The sequence below is a fragment of the Cryptomeria japonica genome, chromosome 6, assembly GCF_030272615.1.
Source record: "Cryptomeria japonica chromosome 6, Sugi_1.0, whole genome shotgun sequence".
Classification (NCBI taxonomy): domain Eukaryota; kingdom Viridiplantae; phylum Streptophyta; class Pinopsida; order Cupressales; family Cupressaceae; genus Cryptomeria; species Cryptomeria japonica.
The window spans coordinates 126920489-126945281 of NC_081410.1; the positions used below are offsets into that span (position 1 = coordinate 126920489).

Below are 24793 nucleotides of genomic sequence, written 5' to 3' on the forward strand. Positions count from 1 at the left end.
AATGAGAAGATCTTCTACATTTCTTATTGTTTTTTTAATTCCCAAGAAGGAAAATATTATTTCGTGATCTTTAATCATTTTTAGCATTCAAATTCAATACTAAGAATATACTACCGATGCAAGAGACTGCACTTTGGGGGGACTACATAGTTCTTGATATTTTCTTTCTTGTATGGAGGATTAGTTCCTTTCATGGTATTTTATCTTTCTAACTCCTTCAATAGAGAAATATTTTGTGCATTGATTCCTAACATGGCCACACATTTGTTGGGACCTACTCATTTACCCTACCTACATAACCTACAGTTATAGGGTATTGGCACACATATTTTTTCTTTCTTTTCTTTATTTATTTATTTATTGTATTAGAGCGTATTTAAAATAAGCTTACAAATGTTCATATCTACTTGGGGTAGGTAGTAATTGTATCATGTGACTTCTCTATTCCTTATTTGGTGTATATTTACTGCATGTGTGATTACATGATCCATGTTCACATCTCTTGGTAGTATATATCCTATGTATATGAATATTTTTTATGAGAATTTTAGTGTACAACATCCATTGTTTTGAAATAAAAAACATATTTCATTATGTTAATATTTACTTGTGCACTTGCTTTGGTGGCTTCATTTTGTTAGATTATAAGAGGTTTTCATAATCAAGAAAATCTTAGTATTTTTCTTACTAATAATTTTATTTCTATAGATTTTTAAAAAAAATTATAGTTCTAAAGGACTTATAATACAACACAAAAAAATTTTTTAAAGAAATTTCAATGGTCCAACGGTCAACTATTAACGGTTACAAAAATTTGTAAAATACCTTCTTTACATTATGATTCTTTTCAGAACAATATTTTATGAATTTCACAAAATATACTTATTATTAGCTATACTTAGTATCATCTCTACTTTCAAACATGTTGCATGCTAGGGAATACTCACTACACAACACTTAATAAAGTACTAGTCGATGTGAAGTCTTGTACACCAACATTGAATTTACTTTATTGTTACTTGTCAATTATGGTACACCACTCTCTTCTTTTTTTTGGTAAAGTAAAAAGAGGTTACATTGGTCATTCCCCTTACAAAACACTTAAAAGGTAATTAAATAATGTTTCATAAGAAGTATAACCTATAAAAATAGAGAAATAAAAAAAAAGAAAAGAAAGAAAAACAAAGACAAGAACCACTAACCATGAAGAGATGGAAACATTAGTTACCACCTTATATAGAATTGAGCTCGTTGAGGCTAGTAACATCCTCCCATTCATCTATCATTATCTTCACTTTTTTGATAGAGTCCAATAGTTTCTACCTTTTCCATTACCTTATGTGACTAACTCAGAATTATTTTGTCTTTGAGGCTAGAGAAAGGAGGACTCTAGTTCTATTTCTAGATTTTCTCTATCTCTAAGTGGAACAAAATCATGTTGGTCGTAGAGCTTTGTATTGCCTACTTTCTGAAGGTAATGATTAAAGAGGGAGAAGCCATAATACTATGTTGATTAATAATATTATTATGATGATTTATAATCGATCAGACTTTATCAAACAAGACAAATTTAATTATAATATGAAAACCTTTTACTCCAATCAGACTTGATTAAACAAAATGGATTTGATTAAACACAATGTTGATTAAGTTGAGATGTTCCACCAGTTAAGATGTTGATTAAGTTGAGATGTTCCAAAAGAATGCAATAAAATTTCAATTGACCCACCTAAAGACCTAAGAAGACCTTGAATTGATTCCCGTACCATTGACTCACTGTTCCATCATCCCAATAATAGAAAGCTGAGAGAGATATAAGACTTTGATTAAGCTGAGATATTCCTAAGAGTGCAATAGAATTCCAGTTGACCCACCTAAAGACTTTGAGAAGATCTTGAATTAATTTCCGTACCATTCACTCACCTACAGTTGCGAAACAGGGCGTGGAATCTGAACTTTCTTGGCCATTTCTCGAAGGACAACTTTTTGGATTTTACCAGTAGAAGTCTTCGGGAGCTCAAGCACAAACAACACAGATTTGGGCGCCATGAAATGCGCCATGCGCTCTCTGCAGAAGGAAATAATCTCTGATGCAGACAACTCAAACTTCTACCCCTGCCCATGCCCATCACCATGATCACTACTCTTCACACTCACAAAAGCACAGGGCGTTTCTCCCCAAAACGGATCAGGCATCCCCACAACAGCCGCCTCAGCGATCAGAGGATGAGAATACAGAACAGATTCAACTTCCACAGAACTGATATTTTCCCCACCTGAGATAATCACATCCTTCGACCGGTCCTTGATCTCCAAGTACCCGTCAGGGTGAACCACCGCGACGTCACCGGTTCGAAACCACCCGCCAGCAAAAGCCTGGTCTGTGGCCTCCTCATTCTTGAGATACCCTTTCATTACACTGGCAGCCCGGATCATTATTTCCCCCATTTGAACCCCATCTCTGGCCACACTGGTCATGGTCACTGGGTCCTTCACATCGACCTGAACTGCACTCAGGCTTCGGATGCCCTGCCGGGCCTTCAATCGGGCCCTTTCATTCCCCTGAAGACTGTCCCACTCGGGCTTCCAGACACAGGAAATGACTGTACCAGAGGTCTCTGTGAAGCCACACCAGTGTGTTATAGAGAATCCGAGCTCTTCCATCTTGAACAAGATCGACGGGGGTGGAGGGGCTCCGCTGGTTATGATGTCGACCCGGCCAGGGAGGGGCCGGGTCTCGAAAGGGGCAGCATTTGCCATCATGCTCAGCATCACGGGTGCTCCACAGAGATGGGTGACATTGTGATCTGCAATTGAATCGAAGATTATCTTGGCATTGAATTTTCTCAGGCAAATGTTAATGCCTCCAATGGCCGCCAGTGCCCAGGGGAAGCACCACCCCTTGGAGTGGAACATGGGCAGAGTCCACAGGTAGATTGTGCCTGGCCTGAGTCCGTATAGGACCAGAGTATCCATGGCCATGGCGTAGAGTCCTCTGTGACTGGACTACACCTTTGGGGACCGATGTTGTGCCTGAGGTGTAGTTTAGTACTATGGAATCCCACTCGTCCTCTGGCCACCGGATTTCGAACTCTGGGTCGCCCTGTTGGATCATGGTTTCGTATGTCAGAAGACCCCCGGGTGTGGGATTGGGATCTTTTTTCCCCTGTTCCAGATCTTCGATCAGTACTACAGAGGTGGTTTTGGTTCTTCTATTTTCATGGCTTCTGTTACCAGGGGCAGGAACTGGTAGTCTATAAAGATGAACTTTGGGTCGCATTTCGTACATGGCAGGGATGTTGGGCGCCACTATGGAGATCTGCACAATCAAATTCTTCACTGTAATGACATTTACTCAGAGTGGACATCAAAATTGCAGAAAGGTTGATGCAGAGAGATTCGAGAATCTCCTCTGACCTTGGCTCTCAAACAGGCTGCAACATAAGTCATAGATACAAAACCTTTGGAATAAACCATGCTTCTGAAAATGAAAACAAACAATATAGAATAGTTTGTCTATCATAAGATAAAGATAAGCTAAACTAATATCAGTCAATATTGAGTGTTTAACACTTTTTAAGTCTAAAAGTCAAAATTTAGTGTGTGATTTAAGTTGTCCGAACAAAGACACCAAAACAAAGATTTTTTTCACGTCAAACAAATTTTTTCTTCTAAAGGAAAACAGACTGCCCACCTTAAACAGAGAGGAAAAGCCAAAAATAGCATGTCAAAAATGGACACTAGACAGTTACAACCAAAAAATAGATACAGACAAAGCCTAATTATTGATTGCCATTAAAAGTGAGGAGTGATGTTATGGATTTTGTAGCTACTATTTTTGGATTCATTTGTGTGAGATTTGCAATACTAGTATACTTATATTTAAAAAATAAATGTAAAATATGTCGAGAGATATCTTATAATAGTAATAGAAGAGAATCATCTGTAAAATAAATGTTTTTCTAAAATACTAAACACCAAGAATACAAATCCACTAAAGCACTGCATGCAAAAAGCAGTGAATCTAGCTGGAGACAAGTGGCGAAGGTTCTATTTAATTTGGAGTAATAAAATAACACCTTCCTGAAAGCTGAAACATGGCATATTTCATGCATTTACCTGTCATTTGCATGTCAAATCGTTTCAAAAATGGAATTTTGTTTACGGACATTTTGATGTCATTTTATTATGCCTCTTGGCATAATAAATATTTCAGATCATATTCTATAATCTAACACCAGAATAACATCGGAATATAAGAAAAATCAAATAAATGATAGATCATAGAACATGAATCAAAATATTGATGTAAAAAAATACGATTAGTGTATCTCACTTTAATATTCTGATGGTGGAACGCAGAGTGATCCAAACAGTGGTCCAAAGTGTTGATCCTCTCTATATTTCATGGACATTCCAAATTATTGATACTAAAAAATCTCATAATCGAATCCAAAAATAGCAGTGATTACTAAGATGATGCAAGCTCAAGGAGATGATAGATCATAGAACACAAATCAAAATATTGATGTAAAAAAACACTATTAATGTATCCCACTTTAATATCTTGATGGTAGATCGTAGAGTGATCCAAAGTGTTGGTCCTGATTATAGCTCATGGACACTCCGAATTATCCATGCTAAAAAATCTCACAATCGAATCCAAAAACAGCAATGACTGATTATAGCTCATGGACACTCTGAATTATCCATGCTAAAAAATCTTACAATCGAATCCAAAAACAACAATGATTACTAAGATGTTGCTGACAAAAATTTGGACAAACACAAAAAGAAAAAGAGAAAAGAATAACTGTAATTCAAGTTTCAATTGTTTCTACAACTATGATACTTCATTCTTACCACATCCCCGCGAGAGATATTGCGAGAAGAGAGAGCAGAGGCCAGTCTGCGGCATCTCTGGAACGTCTGAGACCAGGTGAAGCGAGTATTGTTGTAGACAACAGAAGTACTGTCCCCAAAGACTATGGCAGCTCTTTCAATGAAGGAAATGGGAGTCAATGGAGGGTAATTGCAGGGCAGCGTTTCATCTCCTCCATTGTTTTCTCCACAGGAAGTTTCAGAGTGATTCAATTCTTTTACTCTGCTCAAACTGGTAATACCGTACTAAAAATGTCAGAAATGAATACGGGCGGTGAGGTCTGGGTTTATGAATTATCTACCATTCTCGTTGTTATATAATTTTAGAATTCAATTAGGATTTTATGAATGTATGTGATCAGTTACTGTTATTTTTTAATTCTATTGTATGTTTATTTGTATCAATGTTTCAGATAGATCATACTTTGCGATCCATCATTATGATGTTAGAGGGTTAAGGAAGTAGAAAATTTGAGGTGGGAGAGGAAGAAGAGGAGTGAGGGGTTGCACACATATCCATGCATTGTTCAGAGCAGAAAAATAAATTAAAAAATAAAAATATAACATGAATAATAAAAAACGTGCAATTTCTGCAGTTCATAGTTGATTGTTGCAGAATTTTGTTAGAATATTTTTTGTTATCAATGTTCTTCATCAAACATTACAAGAATCTACTAGAGAGAAGAGAGAGAGGGGAAAGATACACATAAAAGAATAAATAAATAAAACCAAGCAAATTAATACTAACTATTTAAATATTTAATGAGAAATAAATAATTAACAATAAAGAAATAAGAGCCTAAAATAAACAACAAATTAAAAACAAAATTTTATTTAAAAGATCAAGAATAAAATATTAAAAAACCATAGATGACAACCCCCAAAAAAATTAAAGGTAAATTAATAAAGTAAGCAAAGACCAACTAATAGCAATAATACAATCTAAAATTGAATTTATGTGATCAAACTTGTTGATTTAATATGTATAATTTTATTTGTAAAGTAAAGTACATAATTTAATCAGCAAATATTTGTAAATGTTTATCTTACTTATTTAAGAGTAAAATAATATTTTTTTAAAAATATTACATGTATAAAAAATGTGTCATTTAAAATAGAAATATACAAAAATTTCAATAGTAAATTTTTTTGTGTGTGTGAAAGGATAGCAAATGGCCTTTATCTTTTATATAAAGATAGAAAATGGATGTTATGATTCTTTGGATTGGTTAGCAAATCTCTATGTTGGTTTTATTTTCATTATCTCAAAGCTACATTGAAGCAGTCACGACAAGAGAGTCCTCAAGGAGAACACTCTAAACCGTGCAACAAGAGTAAACACAACAAAAGAAACACACTGTGATGGAGGCAATGCACAATCATATTATGTTATATTAGGGAATTCAAATGCAAATTGGTTGGCAACATGTCGGCTTTCAAATTTGACACACAAATCTGATTACAAACATGCTCAAAATACAATATTCGAGCTCAAGCAAGAATGCAAGCCAACTCCAGATCTCCTAATCCTCTGATTATCCTTCCTTATCTAAAGATGTCTCTTCCATATACTTAGTTACATCGATTTATATGATATTCATAGATCTAGGATGATCCGTGTCGGTCCAGATGAAAACAAATGTCGATGGAGAAGGTGTAACATGTAGAACCACAAGGTTGGCCTTCACCAAAATAATTCCTTTGAAAATAACATAGAATGATGTGCGGACCTAGGGGAAGGTTGGCCACAAACCAAGGAACATTGGAGGATATGAAATTAAGCTCTGTAAGCTACATAAATGATCTGCAAGATTCTTCACTAGTAGATAGGTCTAAGCGGCTCAAGTGCACAGGTCAGAAAACTGTATCACATTCCGGAAGCAATAACTTGTCGAAAAAAGATTCAAATGACCTGCAAACTTAAGATAAGGTAGATGAACATGTCAATGAACAAAATCTAGCTCCACAAGATCCAATGAACAAATGTGACAAAACACAAAAAAAAGTGTTGAAACTGCAAAGATGAACTAAACATCAGGAGGGTGTGAAATATTCAGAAAATATAAATATAAAAAATATTATGACTAATATGTAGCAAGGAGCACTCCTATCCATCGAGAATTATTTCTCTATGAAACATCCATGAAATCATGACAAATATGCTTGGATGTACATTGGAAACATGAGACATTATTGTATGTGGGAAAATTGGTGCGATGAAACGAATATTACGAATTCAGGACTAGTCCACACACCAATGGGACTCTTGGTGCAAGTTATGGAGCTATATGGAATAGCTCACCTCCCAAGGGATGTTCCATTGTTCTCTATCTCACAAGACCCCTTAAGCCAATGCCTTTGCTCTCAGATCACTGAGCAAAGTGACTTAGGGATGACAATCATGAGAATGAGGGATGTTTGACCAATCTAACATGAATGCAATCCTAATGTGCATGATATTAACAAAAGATGAACTAAACTAGCATGTATATGATGATAAGATGAAAGGATTAGTAAAATAACTATCCTAACATGATACACTAGCTTAATATGATTATTATGATAAAGAGAAATACTTCTAAAATACGTATTAGATTATTTCTATTCAAAGAGGGATTGAAATTCTTGATAAAAATGAGTATAGATTAGATGCATAAAACTTGGATTATTGAATGATAGAAGAATGACTCTATTTATAGGGAAAATAGGGCAATGAAGGGTCAAGATTGGATGATCCTATCAAAGGCCAGGATTGAAATCTATCAATCCATGTTTACAATTCTCACCAATGAAATGGTGACAATTGTCAACATAAGACTGCTTAAGAGGAGATGTAAGAAGCATTAAATGCTTGAGAAGACCTCATGGTTACCTTAGAAGGTAAGGGTTAAGGTTAGGTTAGGTTCATCCATTGGATAAAGCTTTTACCCAAAGGATAAAATCTTGTGCAAGGGTTAAAGGGATAACCAAAGTTAAAGCCATCAATGCTTGATGAGACCCTTGGGTTAGATGAGGGTTGAGTTAGGCAAAAATTCTCTAACCATGTAAGAAGGGTTAGTTAACCATTAATGGTTTGGAAGACTTTCAAGGCTAACTTGTTGAAGACATAAAGCTTTTAATGGTTATTGAAGACTTTAAGGGTTTGAGAAGTGACTTCCCTTTACTTAGGGATGTGACAATATTTAGTAGATGGGTTAGGCTAATTTAGAGGGGATTAGAAGAATCTAGAAGGGGTTTTAGAGAAGCAAGTGGGGGATGTAGGAGAATGCAAGTGGATGGAGGGTAATTTTAATTAAAATAAATTGCTTTATTTCAACAAAATAGATGCAAGTGGGGGATTAGATTTATTTATTTGAAGTGAACAATTTAATTAAATGTAAATTTAATTAAAAAGAGTAGAAAGGGGGTTTAATTAAATAAAGTGATTTATTCAATTAAATGATATGAAAGGCCTAGGTGAATTTAATTAAATAATTTGAATAACTTATTTAATCAAATAGATGAATGTGAGTGATTGAATTAAATTAGATTTAACTAAATAGAGTAATGAGAATAAAATGAACATGAAATATTCACTTAGGAAAGTGGTCATTTTTATACATCTACATTTTGCCCCTCTTTGAAGTGACGTGTGTGCACATGTTGATTCAAAGAAAATTGATGTGTCTCCAAAATTTGATCAGCGTGATGATGTTGATGTCATGCCCCAGATTTGATAAATGATATTGATAATGCCCCCTTGGGAGATGAATCAAAAAAATTGAAAATTTGGTTGATTAGATAATTGTTTATAGGTTTGATCACATTTTGAAATTTTGAATGTGTTGAATGCAGTGTTTATTGATTCATCTCCCTAAAAATGATGTTTGCTAGGGTTACAAGCGAGAGCACGAGTAAAATACATGCCCCACCTACTAACCCTAATTTACTTTTACCCTATAAAAAGGTAAAAAGTGATTTTATTTGTACCATTTGTGCCTTTTGACTTTTGGTGAGAGTGACATTTGGAGAGTGACAGAATGTCGGTTCCCTATGCTTCACACCGATTCGAGCATATTCATCGATACCAGAGGCCCGCCATGTATGGTCCACCTATAATTCATCTAAATTTTGCCCCTTTTGCTTTTTGTTTTGTCGATTTTGATCACGTTTTTAATTTTTTGTGTCAGATTTTTATAGTTTAGCACGTCCGGTCATTTGCATAGCACATATGATAAAACAGTTAGCGCATAGGGTTAGTGAACTATGGTAGCGTCTAGGTGTCGTTGGATAGCACATCACAGGTTTAGGGTAGCGCATAGGGCTAAAAGGGTAGCGCATGTCGGGAACAAGGTAGCGCATAGCGTAACCTAGCGCATAGCGTAACCTAGCGCATAGGGCTAACAGGGTAGCGCATGTGGGTAATAGGGTAGCGCATAGGGTAAAGTTCGTAGCACGTAGCTGAGTTTAGCTAGCGCATAGGTGGTAGCTTAGCACATGGGAGAGATTTCTTAGCGCGTGACTAGAAAATGTAGCTAGAAAGGAGAGGAAAGGTGATACTGCGGAGGAAAAATAGATGAAGGAAGATGAGTTGGGGTAGGTAGGTGTCTGCCAAGTGTTTCGGGATGAGTGTTTTAGCCAATTTTGTGCCTGTTGTGCTGATGTGTGATTGTTTGATAGATTTTTGAAATTGCTTTTGCTGTTGAAGTTCCAAGCTAATTGATTGAATGATGATCCTGATTTTCTGTTGATTTAGATATTTGATTTTTGTTGTGAATGTGATGTCCGATATGAGTTCCAATTTATGATTTCCAATATGGTTCCTAATATGAGTCTTGCGATATGGATTGTTGAGTTGTTTGTGTTATGGATCTTTGATGTAAATTCTTGATATGGATTTGATGTGATTTCTCGATATGGATGTGATGTGATTTCTTGATATGGATTTCATATTCGATATGAAACTTGATTTAATTTTTTGTTGTTTCAAGTTGATATGGAATTTTGATTTCGATATGAAACTTGATTTGATATGGATTTGTTTCAAGTTGATATGGAATTTGATTTCGATATGGATTTGATTTTCAATATGAAACTTGATTTGATATGGATTTGTTTCAAGTTGATATGGAATTTTGATTGGATATATCGGATAGATGTGGGAACTGATATTTGGACATGTTTTGCTTGTTATAGGAACGTCTTGGTGTTCTTTAGTCGCGAGAGCGATTCCTAAGACCATGGTCTTTGATTCCTCAATTGACACAACCAGATAGGGATATTATTGAGAGGTGTGGGTTGTCCTCTTTGTTGGACATGCCTTGGTATATCATTAATCAGGGTTTGTTGACAGCGTTGGCAGAGAGGTGGCAGAGTGACACAAACACCTTTCACTTGGCAACTGGTGAGATTATAGTCACTCCAGAGGACTTTTATCGGATTCTACGGATTCCTGTGGTAGGGGCACTATTGCCTTATGAGAAGACCAAGGAGGATGGGATAGAGGTGCTTCATCGGATTTTCCATGATGATTAGATTTGTGGATATGAGATCCCTTAGTAGGAGTTCATAGATTTCGATTATGCCCCACTACCTTCCGTACTGGAAGGTTTTGTAGGTAGCTTTTTGTGTCTCGACTGTATGTCAAAGGGATTAGCAGTGGGATGGGGATTGGTTCTTGAGGATATGGTGACACAGGGTCATAGGTTTGCATGGGGGTCCTGCATGTTGGTCCATCTGTACAAAGATCTGCATCAGGTGGTGTATTTAGGATACAACAGTTTATCAACCGGGATCACATTATTACAGCTGTGGGCTTGGGAGCACATTCTCGCAGCGAGGCCACTTGTAGACAGAGATAGGATAGTTGATCGGGCATATGCATATGGGTACACGGGGATAGTTGTCTAGCAGAAGTTGGGCAAGCTAGAGCATTGGAGGAGGGTGTTGGATGACATTGATTCGGTCATTTGGAGACTGTATATTGAGTGTGAGGTGTGGGCGGAGGATGGGCTAGAGATGCCCTATGTATATATGTCACAATACTTGATAGGGCAGACGCCTTTTATCATTGAGAGGTTATTGCACAACCGAGTTCAGCAGCAGTATGGTCGACAAAAGGGTGTACCGCAGGGAGCATGCTTATATGCTCGTCGGAGACAAGAAGTGCCAAAGTGGGGTCCGACTATTGATAGTGCAGCAGCGGTGGAGGAGTACATGCATTTGGCCGGACAGATATGGGACTACGGGTTCAAGGTGGTAGATGCAAGGATGATGGAGGAGTTTGCAGTGTTCTTTATGGCCCATGCCATAGCATGGATATCAGATCCAGTGGAGATGATTCTCGCTTTTGATGATGATGAGGATGAGCAGCCCAAGAGGCTAGGGAGACGGAGAGATGAGGGAGAGAAGTTGGAGGAGGGATATGGGAATGGTGGAGGAGATGACGGGGGAGATGGGAGGGGAGGTGGTAGATGGAGATGAGGAGATAGAGGAGGGGATGGAGGAGATAGAGGGAGGATTGGAGAAGATAGAGGGGATGGAGGAGATAGAGGGAGGAGAGGAGGTGGATTAGTGAGGTGAGCAGTTGGTGAGGGAGGGAGGGGAGGTTTGGTGGTTGGAGCTGGTGGAGTTGGTTGGGCGGACGAGGTTATAACAGCTGTGGGTGGGATGGTTGAGTTTAGGCAGTTGACTCAAAGGAGGAGATCGGATGTATTACCTCCACCAACGCCTAGGACAGGGACAGGGAGAGGGGGTGCCACAACATAGGTACCCATTCAGGTTCGGGTACCCACCCACATAGAGGATGCATAGATTAGGTCCCTATAGTTGTCAGTGCAACAACTTCAGGCACAGGTACTGGCTCAACAACGTCAGATTACACAGATTACTGCAGAGTGGGATACAATGATAGAGCGCTTAGGTCGAGCAGAGGCTCGGGCAGATAGCTTGGAGAGTGGCGGCTGGTTGGTTCTGTGAGAGACACACTAAGAGAGATGCAATATGCATCCAAGGAGGCTGAGTACTACAGGATTTTATATGAGGAGGTGGTTCCTAGAGATCACAAAGTTCCTAGCTATGCTGCGGTGAGATCCAGTCGATCCATGCAGACTCATTCGAGGACAGAGAGAAAAGGTGTGACCGAGCCGTCTCGACATGATCCACTTGGAGATCCAGGTGCTGGGACATCTGCTACGAGACCATCAGCCTTAGGAGATAGTCATACCCCGAGAGACTTGTCTCCATTTTATTTTTTATCATTGTGTTGTATTTTGACAGACATGACATCTTTTGTATATTTGATCATTTTTGAGATATATATACGACATCGATTTTCCGATCCACATGTGATGTATTTTTATGGATGATGATTTATGCATTGATGTGATGGTTCTATGATGATGATGCAATTCTTAGATAAATGTTTTTGATTTGATATTGATTGATATGATTTGTGAGATGTATCTTGAAAATGAGATGTGTGATAATGATATGTTGTGAGATGTATCTTGAAAATTAGATGTATGATATTGATATGCTGTGAGATGTATCTTGAAAATGAGATGTATGATAATGATATGTTGTGAGATGTATCTTGAAAATGAGATGTATGATAATGATATGTTGTGAGATGTATCTTGAAAATGAGATGTATGATAATGATATGCAAATAATTGTAAAATGATATGCAACTAATTGATCATCCCCATTCTGTTGTTTTGTCATTCATGTATAGTCACATGTTTTTGCTTTCTTTGTTTTTATCATCATTGAGCTGTTGATATGTTGAAAATTTATACAAGCATAATGGTATAATTGAACTATAATGACCTGAGAAAAAATTACATGGATTTTGATATTGCAAGATGGCACAAGCATCAAGGTATAATTGAACCAAGGTGACTTGAGTGTTGCTTGCATATAAACAGACAAGATTGAACCATTTGTATGCGCAAAGTGGAATCATGTCTTCAGTGATATGCGTCGAATCACGTCTCGAGATAAGTATTTGCACAGTACAAGTGATCGCCTCACAGACAAAAAACTAAAAAATATCAGAGTCTCCAACCACTTTCTCTAGCTTGATGCATCATTGAGAAAATTTTAGGGGATCCAATAATTCAAACAAACAAAAAATTCAAGTGCAAAAATAGTCCAAAATTCATGCAAGATGCAAGCAAATTATACTTTAGAAAATCATCCATCATGTGTTTTGAAGTTGTTAATTGGATCAGTGTTTTGTTTTCTTGGCTGGAGTTTTTGCTTAACAGGATTTTCTTGGAATGCTATGATTCTTGTTTGCTTGTTTGTTGAAATGCTTGAAGTTAGAGGAATGTTGCCCCTAGTTATAGATACTAATTGATGTGGATATGTACAATAATTATCAAGCCATGGTGGGATATGATGAAGTGAATATTTAGATAAGCAAGGACAATGACTATGCTAAGTATGTCCAGGATAATGTTGTTTTAAGTGTTGGGCGATGGCCAGTGGTTTTTGACTTCGGATACAAAAAGATATGAGCAAAGATAGATAGAGGAGCTGTTCTCTCACAAGTAGCGCCTATTGCTATGTTTTCACCATTTGTTTTTATTGCACCTTTTTGTTGTTTTGATTTTTTTTGATTTTTTTATTTTATTTTATTTTTTTCTTTTTCCATGCATTAGACTACTCAAGTATAGTATTTATTCAGATGGATGTTGTTGGTTGGTTCATCAAGCACATCTCCTTCTGAAGTTATCAGCTGATAAGCGCCCGATCCATAGGCTGAGATGATGACATAGGGACCCAACCAGTTAGGTTCAAACTTCCCCTTCATTTCTCGATCCTATTGATTTTTGGGATTTTCTTTGAGTATTAGATCACCGACTTTAAAATTCTGAGGGATGACTTTGTGGTTGTAGCGTTTGCACATGCCCTGCTGGTATGCTTTGAGGTGATTATAGGCATGTTGTCGTTTTCCATCTTGAAGTTCTAGTTCTTGCAATCTGTTTACTCGATACTCCTCATCTGGAATGAGGCCTTTCAAAGATACTCTGAGTGATGGAATTTCTACCTCAAGAGGTAAAATTGCTTCTAATCCATACACCAATGAATATGGCGTAGCTCATGTAGGCGTCCTGATGCTAGTTCTATATGCCCAAAGTGCCGGATTGAGTTGCACATGCCAATCCTTTTCTACATCATTTACTATTTTCTTTAGGATTTTCAATATTGTTTTATTTGATGCCTCCGCTTGACCATTCCCCCGTGGGTAGTAAGGTGTAGAGAAGCGATGTTGGATTTTGAATCGTTCACATAGTTCTCGCACATCCTAGTTTTTGAAGGGACGTCCGTTATCTATGATGATGGAACTGGGAATGTTGTATCTACAAATCAGATAATTGAGAATAAAAGAGGCAATTTGTTTTCTAGTTACTGTGGTCATTGGGACTACTTCAATCCATTTTGTAAAATATTATGTTGCCGTGATAATGAACTTGTGTCCATTTGAAGAGGAAGGGTGTATTTTGCCTACTAAGTCAAGTCCTCATTGATAGAAAGGCCAAGATGTTGTAAATGGCTGCAATTCCTGTGCTGGTGCATGGATAAGATTGCCATGGATTTGGCACTTAGGACATTTCTTTGTAAATTGATAAGAGTCTTTCTCCATTGTTGGCCAGTATTATCCCATTCTCAGAAGTTTTTTAGCAAGGGTAGGACCACTTGAATGTGTTCCACATATACCTTTGTGAAGTTTGTGTAAAGTAGATTCAGATTCATTACGATCAAGGCAACAAAGAAGAGTACCATCTAGACCTCGACGATAAAGAGTATCGATAGTTAGGGTATAACGGGCAGCTTGCCGGATAAAATTGCATTTTTTCGTTCTAAGATAGGTCAATGAGCAAGGTATTGGTTTTAAGATACTCATAGATTGTCTTGTATAAAGGAGAGTCTGAACTGGTTAAGGCATAGATAACCTGGGATGCAGATTTGTCATAGGCTGGGGAAAACAGTTGCTCTACCAGAAACTCATAACGACTCTGTTGTTTTGGAATTTGTAGTAGTGAAGCGATAGTAGCCATTGCATTGGCTGCTCTGTTGTCAAACCTGGGTATTTGCTCAAAGGTGATGTGTACAAAATACTGTTTGAAGTCATCCACCATTCTTTTGTATGGCAGCAACTTGCCATCTTATGTTTGATAGTCATTGTTGATATGATTTATGATTAGTTGGGAATCTCCATAGAATTTCTGTTCCATGATTCTCCATTCCACAACCATTTTGATTCTTGTGACCAGTGCCTCATACTCAGCAATATTATTGGTGCATGGAAACATGAGTCTATATGATCTTGGTATGGTGTTTCCTTCAAGAGTGACGAACAAGATGTCGGCACCTAAGCCATGTTGAGTGTAAAAACCATTAACGTACAAGGTCCATTTCTTGGTGGTAATAGTAAGGACATCCCTATCTGGGAATTCGACCTCCATTGGTTGCTTATATGGTAGTGGTGCTTCAGCTAATTGATCAAAAATTACTTGTCCTTTGATAGCTCGATGCTCTGTGTAGTGGATATCAAATTCGCTGAGAATCATGACCCATTTAACTAGTCTGCCTGTGAGAGCTGCTTTGCTAAGTAAATACTTGAGAGGACCAATTTTTTCTACTAGCTTGAATGTGTGAGCTAGCATGTAATGTTAAAAATTTTGAGAGGTGAATACCATAGCTAAACAAACCTTCTCAATGAATGTGTAATTCAGATCATATCCATTTAAAGTTCTCCTGATGTAATAGGTAGCTCGTTCCTTGCCTTCTTGATCTTCTTGTACTAATAGTGCCCCCAATGATATGTCTATTGTTGATATGTAGAGAATAAGTGGCTTTCCTACTATTGGTGGTACCAGAACTAGTGGGTTCATTAGATATTGCTTGATTTGATAAAACGATTTTGCAGATTTGGCTTCCCATCTTAATGGTACATTCTTATGTAGAAAATGATTGAATGGTAGACTTTTATCTGTTAGTTGGGCGATGAATCGCCTGATTGACTGGAGTCGTCCTTGTAAAGATCTGAGTTGGCTAATGTTCTTGGGAGGTGGCATCTCCATGATGGCCTGTACCTTCGTTGGATCTACTTCAATGCCTTTTGCTGACACGATGTAGCCTGATAATTTTCCTGATGTGACCCCAAAGACACACTTCTTAGGGTTGAGTTTGACTTGGAATTTCTCCAATCTTTCAAATATTTTCTCTAATATGCCCAGATGTTCTGCTTGGGTAAATGACTTAGCCAATAAATCATCCACATAGTCTTCCATGAAGGTATGCATCATATCATGAAAGATTGTCGTCATTGCTCTTTGATAAGTTGCCCAAACATTATTTAAGCCAAAAGACATGGAATTCCAACAATACGTTCCTCAAGGACAGGTGAACGTTGTTTTATCTTGATCCTCTGGAGCTATTTTGATTTGATTATAGCCAGAAAAATCGTCCATTAATGATAGCATTGCATGGCTTGTTGTGAGGTCTACAATTATGTTGATGTTGGACAAAGGAAAGTCATCCTTTGGACAGGCTTTGTTAACATCCCTAAAATATGTGCATATCCAGATGCTTCCGTCTGGTTTTGAAACTGGCACAATGTTTGAAATCCATTCAGCATTGCCTATAGGTCGAATAAATCCGACATCTAATAACTTCTTTAGTTCCGCTTTGACCATTAGTGCTACATGCGGATTCATCTTTCTCAATTTTTTCTTGACTGGCTTAGCTCCTGGAGCAATAGAAAAGTGATACATGATTAAGTGTGGATCAATCCCGGGCATATCTGCATAGGACCAAGCAAAATTGATTTTCTTTTCTTTGAAGAATTTGATAAACTGGTTTTTCTTCATTTGTTAGAGGTTGCTAGGTGTATGTTTTTGGCTGCTTCTTTTGTACCAATGTTGATTGATTGAGTGGGCTCAATCAATATGGGTGATCGCTCTTGATAGTGTTCAGGAAGAGTGTCAAGTCTCCCACCCTCAGGTGCCTTAAAAAGGTTTTCACCCTCAGATGCGTCCTTTTATTTTACTTTTTTGTGATCTAGTGTTGCCATTGACTGGTTTTCAGCAGTAGATCCTTTATTTCTTTCATTTTTGCTGTCCTGAGAGACTTGGCACTCTCCAGATTGCAGATGTCGTTACTTTGTTTGCTAGTAGAGTTTGTTTCTGGGTTGACCATACATAGGTAATGGATAATGGAGTCATCATCTAGGAAAATAGGTATGTCATGGTTTTCAGGTTCATCCCAGTCTATGAGATCAGTAAATACAAGAGGTAAAGAGTCATTGGGTGGGTCGAGTTTGACTGTGGTAAATGTTATGATAGAGGTATCATTAAGGTTGGCTGGGATATTGGATAAGTTAATGATATTGTCGAGGTCTTCGATGGTATCATCTTTCGTGTAGACTTGCTTATAATGTCACTTCTCATTTTCTTTGGCTTCATAGATATGTTGTGGACCAAATTCAAGCAGTCTAGACTATGTGCCTTGTCCTTCTTGAGAAAGGGGTGTATGAATAGTACTCTCAGGAATATCTTCAGTAATATTTGAACAACTGCCCCATTCATAGTCATTAGAATCAGTCTCAGAAGTATTGTCCCAAATTTTTTCAGTGTTGCTAATAGGTATGTTTTAAGGTGAAAAGAGATCCCTAATAATTGATACTAGTCTGATTTTTTTCTCTGATTCTGTATCAGAACCTACGTGTACTCTTTGCATTTATTCATATACTATTTCTCCTCGGGGAGTAGTGATGTCTTCAAGGGGTCATTCTGCCTTGTTTGGAATAGGTTCCTGAACGTGGTGTACTTCTGCATAAGATGCTTCTTCTCTTTGAATTACCAACTCTTCTTGTTGTTTCTCTTTTTTCTGGTGTTCTTGCTCTTTCCTTATCATTTCTGTTGATTCGTGTAGTACCTCCTACCATGAGTCCTCCTTGTATTTCTTATTTGCTTTCCATTGAGGTTTTTGATATTTATTTTGTTTCTACTTTGGGGGTAGAGTGTGTCCATAGCCCAATCTTGTTTTGTCTCTAGAAAACCGTGAAGGAGGATCCAATGGTTCTGTGATGCCTTCTTGACGCTTGTCTATAGGTCCTTTGCCATTGTACCCCATCCGTTGCATGATCAGGTATCCTTTTCCATACTGTTGTGTTGGTATAGCTACCTCCATAGTAGCAGCTCTAACTTCTTCCTCATCCTTGTATAGCCAACTAAGGATGTCCTTTTCTTCTAATTCATGTGCTAGTGTGCCTAATTGGATAAATTTGCCATCAAACTTGGTGATGGGTTGTGTTTCTTGATGTGTTGATGCAGAAGGCTGCCTGTGAGTTTTTGATGATGCTGGTAAGTTAGTGAGACACATGGGTTCAAAAGAGTATTCTCTCATGCCTTGCTATTTGATTTTCATCTTTTGTTTGAAATCCATGGATAAGGATTTGAGATTTTCTTGTTGATGAGCTAATGTTGAGGAAGTTTGTTTTTCCCTGTTATGTGGAACCAAGCTGTCTTGGGCTGCCCCCATAGCATTGCAATGTTGAAAGGGGTTATTATCTACTAATATAGAAATCTCCTGCCCATTATATGGGAATTTGGCACACTGGTGGTAGGTTGATGGTACCGCTTGCATTTCATATATCCAAGGACGACCCAATAAAATATTATATGTGAGGTCTATGTCTAAGACTTGGCACATAGTGTCCCTTTGAATTGGTCCTACCTGAATAGGTAATATAACTGTTCCCTTGGATGATCTCTCTTCATCATCATATGCTTTGATGGTGATCTTTTTGTGTGGATCAATAGTCTTCTCAAAGAAGCCTAATGCACAGATAAGTTTTAAGGTACATATATTGAGCCCATCTCCTCCATCTATTAATACTCTTTTAACTCGATGTTTGTAGACTAAGACTTCAATGTGAAGAGGAGTATTATGTGGATGGCTCAATGATATATTATCATGTTCAGAAAATGTGAGATTATGAGGCCCTGTCATGTGAGCCACCATGGCTTGAAATTTGTCGATATCCAGATCTTGAGGTACATTTGTTTCCAATAGTGCTTGTTCCAGGATGTCTTTATGTTTTGGCGAAAGTTTTAACAACTCAAGTATGGATATTTGAGCAGGGGTTCTCCGCAGTTGACTTACCAAATCATATTGAGTCTTGGGGATAGTGGTTGTTGTTTATGTATGCCCTTTCAAGACATATTTTTGAGCTCTGGTGGTTACATTGATCGATTCATGTTCATGTTTGTCTTTGATTTTAATGACATTTACTTGATTGTCATCTGTTGATATATGATTGATGGTGTTATTGTATATGTGATTAATGCGAGCTCCTCGTGTATTGTTTGATGATGAAGCTCCATCCTTCTTGTGATTTGGAAGAGGATTTTTAAAGGCGTCATGATCACCATTTGTCTTGAGACCATCGATCGTTAAATCACCTCTATCAATCATATCTTGAACAATGTTTTTAAGTGTAATGCAATCATTTGTTTGATGTCCTTTGTTTCAATGAAAATCATAGAACTTAGAAGTGTGAGTCATTCCACCAAGGTGGTTTGACCTGGGGTTCAAAGTTGTTTATAGCTGGTAATATGATAATCTTGTTTGTCGGGAGTTCTCGGAATGCTGATTCTAAGGATTGCCCCAATGGTGTGTAAATGCGTTTATTTGGAAAGTTGTTGGTGTTACCCCTTGAATTCGGATTAGGTCCTCGATTTCTGTTGTTGTTTTGGGTATTGTTGGGGTTGTTCGCATTTGAAGTTCCTGGATTGGTATTTGGTGCATAAGAGTTAGTGTTTTGGTTAGCGCCCTTTTGATTCTTGGTAGCTCGAGGATTACCTGATAAATCCAATACTGGTTGTTTGGACTTTATATCATTACCGTTGTTTCCTCCCTCATTTCCATCATTTTTGTTTCTGGTCCAGAACCTGGATTTGTCTAAGTTGTTGTTGTTGTTCTAGTTGTTGAAAGGAGAGTTGGATGAATTAGTTCCTTCTTTGAAGAACTTCAATGTTCCTTTCTTAATACATGCCTCCTCTACTTGGATTCCGTTTTTTATCAACTTGGAAAAAGATGGTATGCATTGGAGCTTGAGTATGTAACTCATCTCACTATTCAGATTGTCGATGAAAATTTCCATCTTTTTCTTTTCGAGCACATCTTGAGGATATCTCGAAACCATCCGTCTCCAACGTTGAAGACACACCGTGAATGTTTCATTGTTTTTCTATTTGGTATTGCAGACATCTAGCATGGTGATTGCATGTTGAATATTGTAGGAGTATTGAGTGATAAATTTATTGACTAACTCATCAAAGGATCTGACAGGAGGTGTGAGTTTGGATAATCACTCCATTGTTTGTCCTCCCAAGCTTCTTGGGAATAGCCTCATCAAATAGGTGTCATCGTGGGCAAATTCAAGGCTCGTGGTACAAAACGCCCGAACATGATCGCGAGGATCGCTCTTACCATCATATTTGTCAAATTTGGGAATATCTAAATTCTAGGGAAAAGGTATCATGTTTAACCTCCTGTCAAAAGGGTAAGGACAAATTTCATTTAAGGAATACCATATTGTGGTCCCTTATTGCATGTCCTGCATTTGTCTTTGTAGCATTTGCATTTGTTTGTAGAGGGAAGAGTTCTTCCCTTTCATTATCCCTAGTTCGGGTATGTGTGTGTTCTGGTATGTTGGGATCAGGTATGTTTTTCTCAGTGTCACATGCTTCCTCTTCTCTTTGTTGTTCTTGATAAGTATAATTTCAAGACCTTGTCTTAAAGATTTCAGTATCGAACTCTTCAGGGATCCTAACTCCTTTGCTTGTTAGCATGAGTAAGTATTTTTCTTTGTTGGCCTCTATGAGTCTTTCCATAAGTTTTTGAAATGAGGCGCTTTCTTGGCATTCTTGTAGGAGCTCCTCAAAAATCTTTGTGTCTTCTAGATTTGGATACTCAAAAGAATTTGCTAATCTTCAACCCATACTGGATTCTGGTTGTGGTTCGCTTTGCTTGTTTCGTTGAGAGCGAGTGACAACAGGCATCTAATAGAAGCTTTCTGTGACAAAGGGGATGAATTCCTCTTCTTCGTGTTGTTCGAGAGTTGGTGGTTCAAATCGATGTATGTTATAAGTGATGCAAACTTTCAGGAAGAAAGATGGATTGATCTTTCCTCCACGATTTAAGCATTGGCTGAATGCTGATTTTTGGCAAAAAGTTCTACTTCTCAATGGCTCTTCGTCAAATTTGTTTGACTTATCTTGAAGATATAAGCACATATGATGGAGAAATGTGCAATTAGATTTGAAGATTTGGTGATTGATGTAGAGAAATCTATTTCTTTTAGAATGTTTCTAGGAACTAGGTTGTCGTTTCTTCAACTTAGTGTTGTGAAGAAGACTTTTCCTTCTCAAAATATGAGGAGTGGTCATACACAGGTGATCAATGGTTTCCTTTCATTTGGTTGGATTACGATACTTTGTTTGAAAACTTAAGCCTACTTTTATCAAATGAAGGTTTAGATGCCCCCTCACGAAAAAGTGCGTCAAATGATATGGAATAAGAGCCTTCCTGATATGGAAACTCAATTTGACAACTTAGGTTTAAACTAGGTATGTTTTGATGATGGAATCTGTTTAATTGGCGGACCTTTTGATCAGTATGATGATGTTCCCCTATTTGGATAGGAGAAAGTGTTATCCTTAGCTTGTTTTAGATTTTTGACAACTTTTGTTCTAAGAATGACTTGTTTGATTGTTTGGTTGTTTGGAATAGTTTCTGATGTTCTGACTCAAGTTTTGCCTGATGAGGTCGACTGAAGATCCAAAAGGGTGTTTGAAACTGATGTTAAATTTTTTCAAGAATGCTCAGTTTTGCTCCCTATTTTTCACAGTTTTATCTATGCGCTAAGACAAAGACTGGATGCACTAAAGTTTGACTCAAATGCACTATTTAAAACCACCAATGCGCTAAGTTGCCCGTGCTACGTGCTAAACTAGTGTTTTGATTTCTTCTATTTCAGGAATGGTTATGAGCTAATTTGTCTTGAGTATGTGCTAAGGTTTAGACTCAAAGCGCTATAGTCTTCCCCCAATACTCTAGGCTGATGCTTTAATGCACTAATATGTCCTTAAGAAGCGCTAATGTTTAGTTGCCAAATATTCAGACTGTTATGCACTGTTTTTGAAGATGAATGCGCTAAGTTTTAGCTTTGACGCACCAAAGTTTGCTTCAGATGCGCTAGGATGTTGCTCCTATGCACTAAACTGCTTTGCTCTGTTTTGTTTTTGGGTTTTTCTAGAAATTTTAACACTTTCTCAATTTTGATAGATGATTTTCTGAAGTATAAACTGCAAACACAACACGAAAAAGACAACCATTTTGCCTATTCTAAACAAAGAGTGTATGTTCTGCAAGGATGTATTCAAATCCCCAATGTTTTCACAGGTTTTGATACAAATAATACAATTCAGGCAAACTCTTTATTCAAGGGTCATCAACAATACCATAGCCCACTAGTCTCAATACTCCATCAGCTCAAACAACCGTGTCACCCCCTAGGGGGCGCCCATTTTTTTGCCTTTTGCCAGAAATTAACCCAAAGTGAATTGATTCACAATTGAGTAGCTATCTTGAGAGATATATGGTGAGTAATCTTGGGGGCAGATTCTTCCCCACCCTTGCACTATGATATTGAAGATGTCTGGATACTGACTTGGCTCAAGGTTTCTATTTTTAAGGTTTGTAATCAAGCTTCATGTTCGGTCGTCAGTGATAAAATCCCTCGGGAGGCTTCCCAACATTTAGAGCAAAGACTTTACGTACCGTAAAGATACTGGGGGAAGACTAATCACTGCGCGAAACTGTTGAAAGGGACTTTCATCACCCTCCACTTTTGATTATAGTGGGTTGGAACACTTGGCGATAAAGTCATTTCCCACTTAGGTCATTCCCCTCTCACTGACCATTTAAATGACGCTCTAAGAGAAACTCAGGAGGGCAGGCCTGCTAAAGGTTGTAAATGCTTGAAACACTGAAAGCGTAAGAGTGGTTTGGCTTTTCTAATCATCCAGTTAAGGGGAGAGCATATACCTTCCACTTTCAAGACAAGGCACACAAAGTTCTTTTTATCCTTCAAAGCAATGATTTATTTAATTTCTATTTGGAGATGTTGCTCCAAAACAACATGGTGTTCTTTTTAACTCCCAAATCAGTGATTTTGTAAGCTAAGTAAATGAAATCCTAGTCAACAAAGCAAATTTTTGAGATGGTCAACAAAATGAATTCGATAGGGGAAAGATTTCCCTTTTGTTCTATCTAGAACTTGAAAACAAGTGAGGTTCTTTAACTTATGCTGAAAAAGTAATGGATCCTTTTAGACACCAAATGATGGTGAAGTTCTTTTTAAGATTTTGCATAAATAAAGGTTTGTCTTGCTCTTTTTAAAACCCAAAAATGAAATGTTTTCTCATCCTATGAAAGAAAAGTAAGGTTTTGTTTGTTGTTCTTTTTAAGTACTCCAAAAGGAAATTAGTTCAATTTTACTAATGAGGAAATGAAGAAAACTTTCGATAACTAACTTAACCAAGTTAGAAATAAAAATTTAATCACAAGCCTAAACTTAGTAAAAGGAAAATCTCCCGATCTTGCAAACAAACGTTAGTTACCTGCAATAAAAACCAGTTAGAAAACAAAATTTTTAAGGTGGACTTCTACAAGTCTAAATTTTCTATCTCTGTTGCAATTTTCTTTTTCTTTTTGTGTCTATCATGTGCTAATCTACAGACCAGATGCACTACAGAATGGAACCAATGCGCTAGCAAAAAGTCTAGATGCACTATGTTGTTGTCTTAATGCACTACATTGATGTTTTAAAGCATCGAGACCTACAGGAAATAACATAAATATTATGCGCTAAAGTTAAATCGGGATGCACTAAGGTATGGTATGAACGCACTAAACAGTCAGCAAGATGCGCCAAAGGAAAGACCGAATGCGCTAGAGAATAGTATCTACGCGTTGATTCAAGTTTTCTGTGTACTTGCAAAGTTAGTCCTACATCAAAAACGATTTGATAAATGGGGTTATGCCCCATGGTGGGCACCAGAAATGTATGCGGGAAAAGTGGTGCGATGAAACGAATATTACGAATTCAGGACTGGTCCACACACCAATGGGACTCTTGGTGCAAGTTATGGAGCTATATGGAATAGCTCACTTCCCAAGGGATGTTCCATTGTTCTCTATCTCACAAGACCCCTTAAGCCAATGCCTTTGCTCTCAGATCACTGATCAAAGTGGCTTAGGGATGACAATCATGAGAATGAGGGATGTTTGATCAATCTAACATGAATGCAATCCTAATGTGCATGATATTAACAAAAGATGAACTAAACTAGCATGTATATGATGATAAGATGAAAGGATTAGTAAAGAACTATCCTAACATGATACACTAGCTTAATATGATTATTATGATAAAGAGAAATACTTCTAAAATGCTTATTAGATTATTTCTATTCAAAGAGGGATTGAAATGCTTGATAAAAATGAATATAGATTAGATGCATAAAACTTGGATTCTTGAATGATAGAAGAATGACTCTATTTATAGGGAAAATAGGGCAATGAAGGGTCAAGATTGGATGATCCTATCAAGGGTTAGGATTGAAATCTATCAATCCATGTTTACAATTCTCACCAATGAAATGGTCACAATTGACAACATCACATTGCTTGAGAGGATATGTAAGAAGCATTAAATGCTTGAGAAGACCTCATGGTTACCTTAGAAGGTAAGGGTTAAGGTTAGGTTAGGGTCATCCATTGGATAAAGCTTTTACCCAAAGGATAAACTCTTATGCAAGGGTTAAAGGGATAACCAAAGTTAAAGCCATCA

The 24793-nt window shown here is 37.4% G+C and overlaps 1 pseudogene; it reads right to left on the reverse strand.

Annotated features, from left to right (window-relative positions):
* Positions 1 to 1656: 1656 nt before the first annotated feature.
* Positions 1657 to 24793, reverse strand: part of LOC131040452 (probable acyl-activating enzyme 6) — a 61165-nt pseudogene continuing 38028 nt past the window's right edge.